The 18,093-nt window shown below is 46.4% G+C and overlaps 1 long non-coding RNA gene across 1 annotated transcript in view; it reads left to right on the forward strand.

Moving 5' to 3' along the window:
• Nucleotides 1-12,496, forward strand: part of LOC308597476 — a 201,585-nt gene extending 189,089 nt beyond the window's left edge. The window contains exon 2 of the long non-coding RNA XR_014013023.1: nucleotides 12,245-12,496. This is a non-coding gene — a long non-coding RNA (uncharacterized lncRNA). The remainder of the gene's footprint in view (nucleotides 1-12,244) is intronic.
• The last annotated feature ends 5,597 nt before the right edge of the window (nucleotides 12,497-18,093 follow it).

The following is an 18,093-nucleotide window of genomic DNA, read 5'->3' on the forward strand; positions in this document are numbered from 1 at the left end:
TACCAGGTGGAGTTGGTAGACAGCTGCCATGGATACAGAATTGACCTGCGCCTCCATGGACAGCTGTGAGTCCAAAATGACTCCCAGGCTAAGCACCTGGTCCTTCAGGGGCACAGTTACCCTATTCAGGACCAGGGAGTCCTCCACACCAGCCCGCCCCCTGTCCCCCAAAAACAGTACTTCTGTCTTGTCAGGATTCAACTTCAATCCATTAGCCGCCATCCATCCTCCAACCGCCTCCAGGCACTCACACAGGACCTTCACCGCCTTCACTGGTTCTGATTTGAAAGAAAGGTAGAGCTGGGTGTCATCTGCATATTGTTGGACACCCAGTCCAAACCCCCTGATGATCTCTCCCAGCGGCTTCATATAGATGTTAAAAAGCATGGGGGAGAGGACGGAACCCTGAGGCACCCCACAAGTGAGGGCCCAAGGGTCTGAACACTCATCCCCCACCACCACTTTCTGAACATGGCCCAGGAGGAAGGAGCGAAACCACTGTATAACAGTGCCCCCAGCTCCCAACCCCTCTAGACGGTCCAGAAGGATGTTATGGTCGATTGTATCAAAGGCCGCTGAGAGATCCAGCAGAACTAGGAAACAACTCTCACCTTTGTCCCTAGCTCGCCGGAGATCATCAACCAGTGCGACCAAGGCAGTTTCAGTCCCATGATGAGGCCTGAACCCTGATTGGAAGGCATCCAAATGGTCCGCATCCTCCAGGCGTGCCTGGAGTTGTTCAGCAACCACACGCTCAATCACCTTGCCCAAGAATGGAAGATTTGAGACTGGGCGATAGTTGGCCATACTGGCCGGGTCTAAAGATGGTTTTTTAAGAAGCGGTTTAATGACCGCCTCTTTCAGCGGATCTGGGAATGTTCCCTCACAGAGGGAAGCATTCACCACCCCGCAGAGCCCATCGCCCAGCCCTTCCCGGCTTGCTTTTATTAGCCAGGATGGGCAAGGATCAAGGAGACAGGTGGTTGGTTTCACGCGTCCAAGCAGCCTGTGCACATCCTCGGGGGTAACGGATTGAAATTGATTCCATGCAACTTGACCAGACAGGGCTCTAGCACTCTCCCGCCCTGGCCCTGCTCCCACGGTGGTGTCTAGCTCCTTCCGAATATGAGTGATTTTATCTGCAAAAAACTTTGCAAAATCGTTGCAGGAGATCTTGGGGTCTTTACAAGGCCCCGGTGGTAAAGGTGGTTCCGTTAAATTGCGGACCACCTGAAAGAGTCTCCTGCTACTATTTTCTGCAGATGCAATAGAGGCGGTGAAGAAAGTCTTCTTCGCCGTCGCTATCGCCACTTGGTAGGCTCGACGTTGAGCTCTAACCTGTGTCCGGTCAGATTCGGAGTGAGTTTTCTGCCACCGACGCTCTAGCCGTCTCAGCGATTGTTTCATCGCCCTCAGCTCCGAAGAAAACCACTTCAAACTGATCCCTTTTCGACATAATCACCCAGAACTATCGGACCTGAATACTTCTTGTCATTAAAATAATCATTTCCAATCAAAACAATTATTTGACAAGGCATTTTACCCCCACCAACTTCTTCTAAAATGCTCCACACTAGCGTACATGTGAACAAAAACGTAAAAAAAGACATGTGGCCATAGCTCAAAAACTTGACCTGATTGAGCAAAACCAATGTGATTTTTGGATTCAGTGCATCAGATTCGTCCTAAATCAGCTGAAAAAACTCAGACAACAAATTTGTTGTTGACCAGTGTAATAGGTAAACGGCGTTTCCGTGCGCTGCTCTGGTTTGCCAGAAGCAACTTAGTCATGCTGGCCACATGATCCGGAAGCTCGGCCAATAAAGCAAGATGAGCGACGCAACCCCAGAGTTGGCCATGACTGGACCTAATGGTCAGGGGTCCCATTACCTTTTTATGGAATAGGATGTCCCTATTGTCATCAGAGAAATATAGGAGTGTATGTCTTTATCCTACATCCAGGGAGGCAAAAGGCATTAGCAGATTTCAAGGGCACCTTGCAACCAGCAACCAACACTCAAGGAAGGTATAGTGCATTATTTGTATCCATGAACAGCAAGACTGTAATGGCTGAATGAGGCCAGCTTGCTTCTGTACAGATTTTATTATACAGGGGGATATAACTCCACATGCTGTTTCAGTGCGAAGACATGTAAATCTTCATCAGCCTTTCTATCAACATTTACAAATAAGAAATTAGATACAAACTATGTTGAGGGGGTGGATATGACAAGGAATTTAACAGCTTGTGAAAGGTGATTACTTTCCAGACAATGGAAAGGGCTGCTGTCTAAGACTGGCAGGATTCTAGCAGCGGAGGATGGTGAAATACAAATTCGATAAGGCAGAAAAGGGAGAGCACATTTAATATCGCTGTTATTGATTAACAATGGTGATTTGTTTGTGACCAGGCTATGGAAAATGTAATTAGCATGCACTTGAAAGAAAACGTTATGAAGCTAATACAAATATGGTATTGTACCCTTGTAAAATTAGCAAAAGAAGATCAAACCTATCCATTCTTAAGGAAATCAGCCCTGACTGCTCACTGGAAGGACAGGTCGTGAAGCTGAGGCTCCAATACTTTGGCCACCTCATGAGAAGAGAAGACGCTGGAAAAGACCCTGATGTTGGGAAAGATGGAGGGCACAAGGAGAAGGGGACGACAGAGGACGAGATGGTTGGACAGTGTTCTCGAAGCTACCAACATGAGTCTGACTAAACTGCAGGAGGCAGTGGAAGACAGAAGTGCCTGGCGTGCTCTGATCCATGGGGTCACGAAGAGTCGGACACGACTAAACAACTAAACAACAACAAAATTAGCAAAAAAAGTTCCCAACAATCTCTTATCATTGTTGGGGATCTAAGTCTGTTAGAACTACTTTTGGCATAGTTGGATGATTAAAGACCGAGGGTGGGGGAATCAAAAAAGAAATTAGAGAAAAAATCAGGCATCGGTTTGTATTTACATTGGGTAATATGGAACACCAGGCTCCCAAAGTTATTTCATATGTTGATAATGATTTGGGACCCAAGTACCTCATCAAGTACTATCCTCCTGTATATTAAGATCTTCTGGGGATGCCCTGCTTCTTATTCCAACTTCAGCTCCTGCTGGGCAGAACATTCTCAGTGGTGGCCCCCTGATTATGGAACCTCCTCCCAATGACACTGACATGGCTCGGCCACCAACTTGGATGGCTTTAAAAGATGATTAGACAAATTCATGGAGGATAAGGTGATCAATGGCTACTAACCACAATGACTACGTTCTACCTCAACCAACAGAGGTAGCATGCCTCTGAATGCTAGTTGCTGGGAATCACAAGTGGTGAGAGGGTTGTTGCATTCAGGTCCTGCCTTTGAGCATCCCACAGACATCTGGCTGGTCCGCTGTGAGAACAGACCGCTGGACTAGATGGACCATTGACCTGAGTTGGTAACAATTTGCCAGTTGGTTCTCTTTTTTTTCCTGCCACAGTTCCTCCCTCTTAGCCCACTAGTCGGTCTTACTTCTGGAAATAATGCAGACAAACATCACATAATTTGACAACAATTTCTCCTGTCTCACTGATGGGCAGAACTGCTGGCACTAAAGCATCTTTCCTTTCTTGGGTTTAGAGTTTTGCCATAATTCAGAAGAACACCATGACCTTGGGATGTCCTTGACAATGAGTTTTGATGGAGAGTCATTTGTTGGATGTTCAATTTCAGTGAAACCTGGAAACGTTTTATCTGTTTGAAGGGAGGGGAGTATTGTTCTTTAAAGGCTGCCAAGGTGTCTCTCATTTTGTGCTATTATTAATATTAATATTATTGCATCAACACTGGTCAGTGCAAACTTGTGGCCTTGACACTTTGGATTCTCCTCTAAATGTTGCTTACAGCGGTGAAAGATGCCTTGTTTTTGTTCTGGTGCCACCTCAACTGGCATTCACTGCTGTTGCCTTTAGCACCTTTCGAGAATTTCATTGCTTTGCCCAACTTTACTTCCACCTTGTCAATAGCAAGTGCTAAGTAAGGAGAGATGGAAATGCCCTCAGGAATATCTGTGGAAACAATTAGATCCATTTTTGTGTGTGTGCTTGCACAGAATATAAAGAATATGAAGGGACTAAAGAGGGATAAAACAGAAGATGAAAGAATAAAAAGAGAGAAAGGGATTCTGTTAGAAAGAAATTGGACTTGACTTGATAAGAAAGTTCTTGGTAGAAATTAATTCTTTATCAGGAGAAACTGGAAGGATTTCAGGGTGAAAATAGACAACGTTCAACAAAGGATTAACATGTTATTAAGATTATCATTATTTCAATTAGTTGCTTGCCCTTCACCATAAGGTCCCAGGGTAAGTTGCAGCCATGTAAAATACAATATGGAAAAGAGTTTAAAACAAATCACAGTTGCGAGAACAAGTTAGATCCTAAGAAATACATCTCTCAGGTATCCAAGACCTGGGTGAGGAGGTGTGTCTACAGCATATGGCAAAAGCTGTACAATGAAGTTACCAGACACATCTCTGTGTGGAGGGGGTCCCACAACTTAGGGGCTGCCACAGAGAATGCCATCTACTGGGCCACACAACCCCTGAAGGAGATGGAGCTACTGAGAGGGCTCCCTATGATTATTTTAACACCTTGTTTTTAATATTGCGTTTTAATGTGGTAACCTGTCCTGGTACCTTAAGGTGAAGGGTGGATAAATAATGGTGGTGGTGGTGGTGGAGATGGTATTTCAGATATTTGGGTCCTAAGTAATTTAGGGCTTAGGATCCTCAGCACAATAAATCTGGTACAAAGGCTTGATTGTTTGGATGAGGATGAAGGTTTATATACTGCTCTGTGCCAAATTAGGCTTCTAAGAAGTGTGCCCGGCCGAGTTCAGTGTTGCTCTTGGGAATGTTAATGCAGCAGTAAGGGAGCATATGTCATGAATGAGCCAGCTCCCAGTGAAAGCTTGCAGCCAGCTCCCCGTGAAAGTTTGTAGCCAACTGAAGAAAGCAGCCAGGAACAGAGAGGGTTAACTGCCATGCAGGATGAGCATCGGCTAGTGCCAACTCCTTCTCCCCTTGGAATGCCGGTTGATAAGGGAATGGCTGAGAGCAGGATGGAACCCAGCCAAGGTTTTCGGGAAGTGCAACCTGGCTCGAACAGAAAAGGAAGTAGTCTGTCAGAACAGGAAAAGATTGGAGCTGAGCCAATCCCTCCTAAGAGTAGGCTAAGGGGAGGGCTGTTAGACCGGAAACAAAGCAAGAGGCGCAAAGTGAGAAAGTTCAATATCTTCTGTAACCAGGAGGAGTCTTCAGGAGGGTCATCTTGATTGATGATGGCGGAAGCTGTGGTAAGCCGCCTGGAGCTATCTGTTTGTTTTGACAATAAAACATCATTTTTAATTAACTACGCTTACTGTGTTATCAAGCCGGGGACTGCACTCCTGACAGCATGAGATGATTTTGAAGAAGTGGAAGAAATGGATAATGAATTTATTTATTTACTTGCTCGCTCATACTTAGACCCACCTTTCCTTCCAACATGAGCACAGAGTGGCTAACAATACAGGAGGGGGCATAAAATGGAGGCAAGGATAAACAGGGGGAAAAGATGTGATTTGTTCATTTGCACATACTTAGTCGCAGGAGAGGGTTGCATTAAAGACTTCATGGAGGGGAGTGGGTCTTGGGGAAATGTCTGAAGGAAGCATGAGATGTGGGGTCACAGAGGCATTCCAACTTAAGAGGCAGCAACAGGGAAAGAAATGTCTGCTTTGGCTGTGAAATTGTAGAGTTCCCTGTCTTTTTCAGCTCAGCTTCTTCCTGGACTCATCATACCCACAAAAGAAGCATACGAACAGGCCAGTTTCTGGGCAAAACTGAACCAAGACGAATGCAGTCAGGTTGCATTCCTTGGGAGAGCTGTGCTCACATGCCAAGGTAGAGATAGTGCCTGACAGCAGGTTACCTAGTTTAGTTGCAAAAATATGGATGTAGGTTGGTGTTAACCTCACGGCAGCGAAATGTGAAGATAGCGCAGCTCTGATTATTCCAGGAAAAGAAACGTGTTATTACTGAAATGAAGGACGGTGTGGGGGTGGTGGCGGAAGACATTTGAAGTGTATATAGATTTAGTGAAACTTCTGCAAGACCTCAACTGGGAATCTAGCATCGCAGTCCATAGGCTAAGTAAAAATTGACTTTTCTGCACCACTTTAGCCATCCTGTACCTCAAATTAGATAGGCGGCAAAGGTGAAAATCGATGCAGCCAAAAATATCAGTGGGATGCATCACAGCTTTTGTGAAGAAAGGGAGGCTGATTGAACGTTCCTCCCATGTTGCATGTGCCCTGCACATAGAAAACTGGATTAAAGTGCAGTTTCCAGCCAAAGGAACGCAGGAAACAGCCTTATACAGAGCCAGATCATGGCTCCACCCAGCACTGTATTGTCTACACTGACTAGCAGTGGCTCTCCAGGGTTTCAGTCAGCAGACACATCCATCCATACTTGGAGATGTCAGGGATTGAAGAGTCATTGTGGTGTAGTGGTTAAGAGCGATAGACTCATAATCTGGGGAACCGGGTTCGCGGCTCCGCTCCTCCACATGCAGCTGCTGGGTGACCTTGGGCTAGTCACACTTCTCTGAAGTCTCTCAGCCTCACTCACCTCACAGAGTGTTTGTTGTGGGGGAGGAAGGGAAAGGAGAATGTTGGCTGCTTTGAGACTCCTTAGGGTAGTGATAAAGCGGGATATCAAATCCAAACTCTTCTTCTGAGACTTCCAGCATGCAGAGCAGATGCTGTACCACTGAGTTGCAGTCCATCCTCACAGGGACATAGCATGGAGAGGGCCAGAGGGGCCATGATTTTGAGGGTGCCTGAACCAGGCGCCCCCATGAAGGGATCCCCGCCCCGCCCTGCCTGATACCAGGGGTCTCTGGGCCCTGGAGCCTGGCCTGGCCTTGCTGATGGGCCCCCAGCCTCTTCGCTGAATGGCTGCCTGCCCAGTGTTGGGAGGATACAACCATCAAGGGCCGCGTTGACCAGCCAAGCTCCCCCCTGCATGAGTAGGCAGGTGGCACAGCGCAGCCCCATGAACCCCTCGTGCCCCGTAACCACCTGGTGTGGTGTTGGCAGGCTCCTGCTGGTGCGGCAGGTTTTGTTCACTCTCCTGCCCCACCCACCTCGGGCAAAGGACACAGTGCCACTGTAACCTCATAGCTTTGCCTTCTCTCTGATATGCTGGTTTTCTGTGCAATGAGTTTTTCCAGGTAGATTGTAGAATGCCCCTCCTGGAGTCTCAAGCACCACAGCAGAGCTGGGCAGAAAGTATACAGTGGTACCTAGGGTTAAGTACTTAATTCGTTCCGAGGTCCGATCTTAACCTGAAACTGTTCTTAACCTGAAGCATCACTTTAGCTAATGGGGCCTCCTGCTGCTGCCGCACCGCCAGAGCACGATTTATGTTCTCATCCTGAAGCAAAGTTCTTAACCCGAGGTACTATTTCTGGGTTAGTGGAGTCTGTAACCTGAAGCGGATGTAACCTGAAGCGGATGTAACCTGAGGTACCACTGTATGGGGATCTACCAATAAAGCTTTGGGTTATTTGCTGTAGATATACAAGAGTTTCTGGTTCCAAATTGTTTAGCAGCAGCAGCAGCAAAAAACTCTTTTTCTTTCTTTCTTTCTTTCTTTCTTTCTTTCTTTCTTTCTTTCTTTCTTTCTTTCTTTCTCTCTCTCTCTCTCTCTCTCTCTCTCTCTCTCTCTCTCTCTCTCTCACACACACACACACACACATAGACACACACACCTGAATTAGGCTTAAATGAAGGAAGCAAACCAGGAGTGGCCTTCTGTGTGAAGTGATGGGGTGGGGGGCAATTGATGGCTAGTAGGACTTAATCCATTCACAGTTTCTATTCTGGCCTGTCCTCTTCCAGATTCCCCTCTCCTGGCAGGACCAGGCAGTCTGCTTGGGTTTCGAGTGAGTTGCAGGTTGCAGCTAATTGCCTGAGTAAAGCTATTACCTGAATCTGTCAGTGCGCTTTGAAAATCCGAGTGTGATTTGTCAATGTTCCTGGGAGGGGTCATCGCAGATCATATTTTTTCATGGCAGCCGAAGTATCTGATGCCTTGGCTTTTGCCCTTTGCAGCAAAACATTTGATTAACTGCTATCCTAAAGGCTAAATCCGTCCCCAGAGCTCCATCTCCGGCATCGCTTTTGATACACTGACCACCAGGTAATCCCATTTCTCTGAAGGTCTCGCACTGAGTGATGCCGGAGCATCGTGACAGCTCCTTACCCTAAAATTGCAACATCGGCTATGATGGAAAAGCGATCCAGGCAGCTTTGAGAGTGTTTCAGTTCAGCAGTCATCATTGTCGGTATATCAAAATCCTTGCCTTGTAGCCCCGAGCAATGGACTGATTGACAAATACTTTTATTTATTTATTACATGTGTATCCTGCCCTAAGACCATCAATTCTGGAGCAGGACTGGTGCAACTAACATTCCAAACCCCACTTAGCCATAGAGCTTATTGGATGATTTTGGTATAACATGGGGGGGGAGCATGAGAAGAGCAGCTGATTCTATTCAAGATGGTAGTGGTTGTTGTTGTTTAGTCATTTAGTCATGTCCGACTCTGGGTGACCCCATGGACCAGAGCACGCCAGGCACTCCTGTCTTCCACTGCCTCCCACAGTTTGGACAAACTCATATTAGTAGCTTAGAGAACACTGTCCAACCATCTCGTCCTCTGTCGTCCCCTTCTCCTTGGGCCCTCCATCTTTCCCAACATCAGGGTCTTTTCCAGGGAGTCTTCTCTTCTCATGAGGTGGCCAAAGTATTGGAGCCTCAGCTTCAGGATCTGTCCTTCCAGTGAGCACTCAGGGCTGGTTTCCTTCAGAATGGATAGGTTTGATCTTCTTGCAGTCCATGGGACTCTCAAGAGTCTCCTCCAGCACCATAATTCAAAAGCATCAGTTCTTCGGCGACCAGCCTTCTTTATGGTAGTGGTGCCTACTTGTAAAGTGCCGGATAGCTTGAGATCCAAATGCCTTCTACCTATACCAACCTGCCCATGCCTTAAGACCTGTAGTTGAGGCTCTTCTCTGAGTTCCTCTGCCAGAAGAGGTGCATTATGCAGCAACATGAGGGACAGCATTTTCTCTGGTGGTGCCCTGGCTGTGGAATACCCTTCCTATAGACGTATGGTTGCTGCCAGCACTACAACTTTTTTTCATACTCAAACTAAAACCAGCTGAGGTAGAACATACGCGCTGTTGCAATGGCTTCTTGCCATGATAGCTATGTTCTACCTGCTCTTGGAATGCCAGTTGTTGGGAATCGCAGGTGGGGAGAATGTTGTGACACCCAGTTTCTGCTTATGGGCTTCCTGGGACCATCTGATTGGCCACTGGGAGAACAGGGTGCTGGACTAGATGGGCTATTGACCCAATCCAGCAAGGCTCTCGCCATGTTCTTTTCATTTGTCCAGACATTTTAATTGTTGGTCTCTTGCCTACTCTACTGCTTCAGTTGTTCTGAAATGTGTCTTATTTTACTGAAGTTTCCGTTGTCACCATTGTCACCACTGACATCATCACATTGTATCATAGTATCGCTAGTTGATCACACCTTTTGAACGCTGTCCTAGAATCTGTAAGGTGGAAGTGGGATGTTTTTTAAATCAATCAATCAACACATCTCATGTCTCCAGCATAAAGTGTTGTTTCGGCCTTAAGGCTGCACAAATCTAGATCTGAAATCTCCCCCAAAAAGACAGTGATAGACCCAACATAGTTCGGTATGCATCTCTTTAATTTTCCCATTCTCTCCATCACAGAAATGATGTGCTTTTTTGAAGAAGGTCCCCATGAACTGGGTTTTTTCAAAGGGTTAGTCAATTGCCCTCTGAGAAGGATGGGAATCAGGAGGATGAAGAGAAAGGATTTGTGCTATAAATGGAGATTATTTTTCTGTTAAATGACAATTCATCGAAGCTTGATAATCTCTTTCTCTCCCTCTCTTCTCAGCTAATAACATTTTTATCTCTCTCCCATCAAGCCTATGCTAAATCTTTTTCTTCTCTCCCCCCCCCTCTCCTTTTTGCCCTGCCTTGTGCCAGAGAGACTCAATTGTGTCCAGTGATTCTAATCAGCCATTCAAAAGGATGTGACTGTAGGAGGGATGGAGGACAAATGAAAAACAAGGTTAACAGGAAATAATTCATTATTATTATTTTTCCGAGGGGTGGGGAGGAAGACATTTGCTGGAGAAGCCTGGGAGAGGATCACAAGAGAGCAACGCTTCAGTCAGCACCAGTCATAACATTAGGAAGAGGGAGGCAGCCATCTCAAGTGGTACTGGTAGATTATGCTGAGGCAAGATGTTAGGAGGCACTGCTGCAACCACCAAATTGTCTGCTCTATATTCCTTAAATCTGTGGTGGGTAACCTCAAGCCCATGGGCCAAAGGCCTCTTTATCTGACCATTAAGTCTCTTGCCCTGGCCATACCCCTTCCTCAACCCTTATAGCAGCTACAGACCACTTATAGCAGCTACACCAATTATGGCCATTCTTGGGATGGTCTGATCATGATAATTCATTGTCAGGAATAAGCCAGCTTCAAGTGAAAGTCTGAAGCCAACTGCAGAAAGCAGCCAGGAACAGAGAAGCTTAGATTTTACTCAGGCAAGAGAGAGCCGACAGCTGCAGACTGGTTCTTCCTGACCTTGAATGTCAGGATGATATGGCAGTAGCTGAGAGCAGGCTGGATCGCAGGAAGCTCAAACAGGTGCAAACAGACACAGAGACAGTTCCTCAGAACAGGAAGAGGCTGGAGCTGACCTATTAAGTCCGAAGAGTCAGAGAATGGGAGGGCTGCTAGATAGGAAGCAAAACAAGAGACATCAGGGTCGTAAGTTCAATATCTTCTGTCGACACCAGAAGGGGTCTTCAGAAGGGTTATCAGGTGATGATGCCAGAGGCTTTGTTAGAGCCGTCCGGAGCTATCTGGTTGTTTTTGCAATAAATCCTCCTTTTTAATTACCTACGCTTACTGTGTTATCAAGCTGGGAACCTGAACTTGTGACATTCATGAATTGATATCCTCAAAATTTGATTATTGCAATGTGCTCTATGTGGGGCTACTGTTGGGCCACGTGTGGTGTAGTGATTAAGAGCGGTAGACTCGTAATCTGGTGAACTGGATTCACTTCCCCGCTCCTCCACATCAGCTGCTGGGTGACCTTGGACTAGTCACACTTCTTTGAAGTCTCTCAGCCCCACTCACCTCACAGAGTGTTTGTTGTGGGGGAGGAAGGGAAAGGAGAATTTTAGCCACTTTAAAACTCCTTCAGGTAGTGATAAAGCGGGATATCAAATCCAAACTCTTCTTCTTCTTCTTTTTGGAGGCTTCAGCTGGTACAAAATGCTGCAGCTAGACTCTTGATGGGGTTGGAAAAATGAGAAAGTGAGGGGAATTGAAACTGACAGATCTTTACTGCAGACCTAGAATCGGAGGTCTCCTCACATGGGGATCCAGGGGAGCTGGACTTCCCGCCAGATCCCCATTCTGCCATCAGATCTATAAATCCCTGCCTCGCAACCAATGTTTCCCTATCAATCACCTGTGCTACTGAGTGACTCTAGGAAGCATGCACCATCACTCCCAGGGCCATAGGAGCTATAGAGATAGGGAGTCAGGCAAGCACTTCAAGGCTGCCAGTAGAGTGCCCAGCTAGCAATACACAGAATCATAGAACTGTAGAGTTGGAATGGACCCCAAGTGTCATCTAGTCCAACCCTCTGCAATAAGGGAACCTCAACTTAAAGAGGGAATGGAAGGACATCTCAGTACACACTTGGATCAGGGCCGGGCTAAGGACCATGAGAGGGTTGGAGCCTCCAGATTCCAGATAATGATTCCAGATAATATTTAAATTGCAGCAAATTGTGGAAGCTGGAGAGCCTGCCTGCTACACTCCTTTTTTACTCTGAATGACAGCATGATCATGTTGCCTGCAGGTATTGCCAAGCTGTGCCCTCCAGAATACCAAACCAACAGGGCGGGGCAGATGCCTTTGTGCCCTCTTTGTGGGCTTCGTGGGGAGGTGGCTGTGACGTTAACATATGAGAGTGCTGGAGGTGAAATAGTTAAACAGGTTACCCAATCAGAACCCAGGGGGTGGAGTCAGAGGGACTATAAAACCAGCTCTGGGAGGGGCGAAGGGAGTAGTTCATTAGGAGGTTGATTGGAATGGGAGTGAATTGGGATAGAGTCTGTGGGTAGGTTGGGTTAGTGTAGCGAAATAAGCTGAGTCAGGAACAGGAACTAGGAAGACAAGTAAATGTCAGAGAGGTGGTTTAGTGAGTGAGAGCAGGTAGCAGAAGTTATAGGTCTGGATAGGCACCCCATGATTGTAAGGGACCAATACCGTTTATGAAACCACACGCTTGTTAAACTGCAATAAATAAACAGAAGTTTATGTTCCAATTTAACCCTGACTGGACTCAGTAGGTCCTGGGTGGTGGCAGCAAGAAATAAAGTGGTGGCACAGAGATCAATAGACGGTGAAACATCCGGGGACCCTGTGTGATCACCACAGTGGCATCTGATTGGACGCTGCTGGAAAGAGAACGCTGGACTGAGATGGGAACCTTGCAGATCTTGCAGAACTCATCGTTGTGAGCTTCACTGCCCATGCAAAGTTGCACACGTGAAGAAAAAGGGGGCGATGAGATTGAGAAAGAGGAAATTGGAACTGTGATCAAGGAGAAGCCCGGAGGATGGGCAATGCCTGTAATTACGGAGGCGAGATGGAGCCGTGAACAGAAAGACAAATCTGAGCTGTGGCAACCCCATCCCGTTCTTTCCTTGCCAAGCCCTGGAGACAGTATATTTTCTCATTTGTTACCCAACATGCAATCTTATTTCCTCGGCTGCCACTCCCTTGTCATTCCGCCCGCTTCCTCCTTGCCACTGCTTTCAATTTCCGTCCCATATAATGAAACCATATGCAATGCGCTGGGAGCTCACGGGCCATTAAACTTCCGCTAATCTGGCCCCCATGATAGACTTACCTGCGAGTTCCCTTATTAATGGTGGATTTGTTATCTGGATGCAGGTTCCAAATCAGACAGGAGATTGCTGGTGCCTGCAGCCACAGGAAGCAGCAGCAACTAATTAATCTATTTTCTTCTCGCCCATTAGCTTTCTCCCTCCATCTCCCACCCCCCCTTCCCCAGCCTTCTCCTGTTTGACTTACTTTATTGCTCCTGCTATAAAGCAAAGGCGCTCTTAAATGCTTAGAGGAGGCAGCTGCAATCATCAGAATTCCCTCCCTCTGCTGCTTTTGACTCTGGGCATGTAAACAAGGTAGGCATCAACAGCAGCACGGCAGGCTGAAATTCAACAGGGGGAGTGTGTACCCCCAGAGAAGGTTATTAATGGGAGGCAATGGTGCCTGGTGCACATTTAGACGGGTGGAGTGGAAGGCAGAGAGACCCACAGAAAGCGGAGCCAGAGTCAATGACAGGCAGAGCCCACCCTCCTCCCAGGTGAATTCTGCAAGAGAAGAAGAAGAAGAAGAAGAAGAAGAAGAAGAAGAAGAAGAAGAAGAAGAAGAAGAAGAGGAGGAGGAGGAGGAGGAGGAGGAGGAGGAGGAGGAGGAGGAGGAGGAGGAGGAGGAGGAGTTTGGATTTGATATCCCACCTTTCACTCCCTTTAAGGAGTCTCAAAGCGGCTAACATTCTCCTTTCCCTTCCTCCCCCACAACACACACTCTGTGAGGTGAGTGGGGCTGAGAGACTTCAAAGAAGTGTGACTGGCCCAAGGTCACCCAGCAGCTGCATGTGGAGGAGCGGGGACGCGAACCCGGTTCACCAGATTACGAGTCTACCGCTCTTAACCACTACACCACACCGGCAGCACTGAGACTAAGGAGGAGGAAGGTGACAAGCACATGAGGACATAAGTTGAGCCTGTTGGATCAGGCCAGCATCCTGCTCTCAAAGTGGGCAACCAGATGTCTGTGGGAAACCCACAAGCAGATTCACAGCAACTGGTATTCATAATGCCTTTGATAGTGGAGATAGAATACAGCCATCATAGGAGCCAACACCTAGGGGCCAAGGGGTCTTCAGGGTCACCAATAAAATACTTTAGGGGGTGGGCCCCGCAAAGTTGATGGTGTCCCTGCACTGCATCATGTGATCGAATATGTGGGGTGGGGCTTACCTCCCCCCCCCCATATTTTATTCAAGTTGGCACCCCTGGTGTCCATCAATGGCTACTAGCTACGATGGCTATTGTATGTGAAAAGACAGGCATCAAAGTGTTGGTGCTGACCTTTAAAGGCCTAAATGGCCTCGGTCCTGTATACCTGAAGGAGCATCTCCACCCCCATCATTCTGCCCGGACACTGAGATCCAGCACCGAGGGCCTTCTGGCGGTTCCTTTGCTGCGAGAAGTGAAGTTACAGGGAACCAGGCAGAGGGCCTTCTCGATAGTGGCCCCTGCCCTGTGGAATGCCCTCCCAGCAGATGTCAAGGCAATAAACAACTATTTTACTTTTAAAAGACAACTGTTTAGGGAAGTTTTTAATGTCTGATGCCGTATTGTTTTTAATATTTGGTTGGAAGCCGCCCAGAGTGGCTGGGGAAACCCAGCCAGATGGGCGTGATATAAATTTATTTTTATTTATTTATTTATTTATTTATTTTTATTATTATTATTATTATTATTATTATTATTATTATTATTATTATTATTATTATTAATAATAATTATCTGAGGTTGCTGTGGCACAGCTCCATTTGCCCCAATAGCCTTATTTTCCAATCAACTGAGGCTGGCCTATCATAGGCTATTAGTCATGATGATGGTTATATTCGATCTGCCTCTGAGTATCAGTTGCCGTGGAATGACACTGGAAGAGAGCTATTTGCCTTCATGGCCTCCTTACAGGCTTCCCATAGATAGTCGGTTGGCCCTATAGGAATGGATTTAGGCACTAGGAGAGGATACAGGAGGACTCCATAGAAACCCTCCATTGAAAAGGTGAGCAAAAAGGTTGACAAAGATTCTTTGTAAATTTTGTGGGATGTAATTTTTAATTACACGGAGAGGCCGGCAAACAACAGAGCAGGAAATTCTGCCGACGGCGGTGCAATATTATTTGATGATTCAACCTTATTCGCCAGCGACGAATTGCAGAGAGGGCCTCACACACAAAAAAAGGGTGAACCAGCAGTATGATGGCATGTGAACTTTAGCTGTTGACAAATGGAAGGAAACACGCTGTTGAAAGGAGCAATTCAAACAGCTCATTGTTAGCTTCAAAATTAACTACACGAGCACTCGGAGAGGTGGACCTCTGCATCATTGTCAGCAGCTCAATGGAAACTTCGCTTGAAGGTGCTGCTACGCTTGCGTGGCGAAATGGGCCAAAGGTTGAGATGCATTTGAAAAACGATGAGAGAGAGTCACAGCGGAGGGGAAGCTTTATGCTTCTGCCATGCCAAGTCAGAAATCCACTCTGACTGCCATGTTTGGCTGAAGTCATCTCATTTTGGAGATATTGCAGAAGAAGAAGAAACAGGTTTTCACATAGGAGAAGTGGATTCTCAGCAAGATAACAGGAAGAGAGTCAGTGGTGGCGTAGTGCTTAGAGAGCCTGACAAGGCCCTGGGAGCCCAGGGTTTGAATCCCCACTTGGCTGTGAAACTTGCTGGGTGACCTTGGGCCAGTCACTCACTCTTAGCTTAGCCTACCTCAGAGGGTTGTTGTGAAGATGAAATGAGGAGGGGGAGAACCATGTAAGCCACATGGAGGGAAAGGTGGGATGGACTACACCTGCCCTAATGTCACAGTAGCATCCGCACTGTCCTATGCCAAGTAATGTAGTGCTAAAGGGGGTTCAGAAGACTTTAGCATTGTATTTCTGAGGCTCAATGGACTTCTGGGAACAAGTGTTATCAAGCAAAATTGGCTAGCATTATTTGTGCCTGAACACTACAGACTTCCACATAACAACTTGGCTGATGTGAGTCAGTCAACATGTTTTTGATCAAATCCATCAAGGAAAAGCTATAGCTTAGTGCAGGCATCCCCAAACTCGGCCCTCCAGATGTTTTGGGACTACAACTCCCATCATCCCTAGCTAACAGGACCGGTGGTCAGGGATGATGGGAATTGTAGTTCCAAAACATCTGGAGGGCCAAGTTTGGCCTGGCTTAAAGGATGCAGAAGGTCCCAATATCAATCTCCAGGTAGAGCTATCTAAAACCCCGTAGAATCTGCTGTCAGTCAGTGTAGACCAGCCTTCTCAATCTGGTACCCCTCAACCCTTTGGACTATGACTCCCATCAGCCCCAGCCAGCATGGCCAAAGGTCAGGGATTATGGCAACTGCAGGCCAAAGCATCCAAAAGCCACCATATCGGCTAGTGTTGAGGACACTAAGCAAGATTGACCAATAGTCTGACAGTATGAAGCAACTTCCTCTTGGGCCAAAAGACAAGAGTTGCCATTCATAACTAGATGACAAAAAGAAATTCAACAGGACTAGACTTTCCTTTCTTGCTCAAAGATGTGGAGAGCTGCAGGTGTCCTGTAACTATTAAAAAAAAACCACAGGAGCTCTATCAGGAAAAAAAGCATGTGACAATCATAAGTAAAATCTTGTAAATTCCGCGAAGCTATCAAGTCTTGCATAACTCACCCTCTCATCAGATGAAGCTGGAAAATTCAGGGCAGGCCAACGGAAGTATTTCTTCACATGTTAGAACTGTCTAGTGGAATCCCTGATCTTGACCTAATGTAGAAATGAATTCTCTCCACAAGAATGAGCTTCAAAGCCTTATTGCATAACGGTCTTAAATATTAGCTATCTTAGTATACTATAAAAAGATACTTTGTAATGGTTATGTATTTTTGTATATCTATGAATAAGTATCTATAAATAAGTTAATTTTAAAAAATTAAATCAGCTCTGCAGCTGATGTTTCCAGAGATGAGCCATCACGTAGCCTATCTCACTCTAATGGGAAAATACCAGCCACCTCTGACGCCTTTGCCAAAATGAAACTTTTTTTGCCTAAGGTAAATTTCCCATTATAGCATTTTAAATATAATGCATTCAAACACAGCATTTTATGTACATTGAACTTATAACTTTAACAGAGCATAGATAAAATATGGAATTCAAACCCACAAGATGAAGTCTACCAATTTAGGTGGCTTTAAAAGAAGACTGGACCAATTCGTGGACCTATCTAAGGCTACTAGCCACAAAAGGCATGCAGTATGTCTCTTAAAAGGGACACGGGTGGTGCTGTGGGTTAAACCACAGAGCCTAGGCCTTGCCGATCAGAAGGTTGGCAGTTTGAATCCCCGTGACGGGGTGAGCTCCCGTTGCTCAGTCCCTACTCCTGCCAACCTAGCAGTTTGAAAGCATGTCAAAGTGCAAGTAGATAAATAGGTACCGCTCCGGCGGGAAGGTAAACGGCATTTCCGTGCACTGCTCTGGTTTGCCAGAAGAAGCATAGTCATGCTGGCCACATCTGTATGCCGGTTCCCTCGGGCAATAAAGCGAGATGAGTGCCGCAACCCCAGAGTTGGTCACGACTGGACCTAACGGTCAGGGGTCCCTTTATGTCTCTTAAAACCAGTTGCTGGGAACCAGAAGTGAGAATGCTAGACTGGACAGGTCTTTGACCCGATCCAGCAAGGCTTTCCATGTGTCCTTAGATGCTGACAACAGCGAACACTCGCTGTAAAACCCAGCATCTCTTTAGCCTTTAAACACAGGTTGGTATAATACTCTCTGGGGTATTGGGAAATGAGGTTGATAAATTAATGCATGGAACTAATGCATTTCCCCTTAGCAAAGCTTGTACTGAATTGCACATTTGTTACCACCTTCCTGCTACGGTGCCTTACAATTCTGGTATTGCTTCCGCTCATTAGGTGTAGCCTTGATTGATCATTCAGCCTAATTTTAGAGAAAATAAATGACTGCAGTATGCCTGCCACTAATGGATATTTTTCTTTCAGTGTTCACAACTAAAGCTTTGTACACTAGTTCCACATGGCAG

The sequence above is a fragment of the Podarcis bocagei genome (genome assembly GCF_964188305.1).
Source record: "Podarcis bocagei genome assembly, chromosome: 11".
NCBI lineage: Eukaryota > Metazoa > Chordata > Lepidosauria > Squamata > Lacertidae > Podarcis > Podarcis bocagei.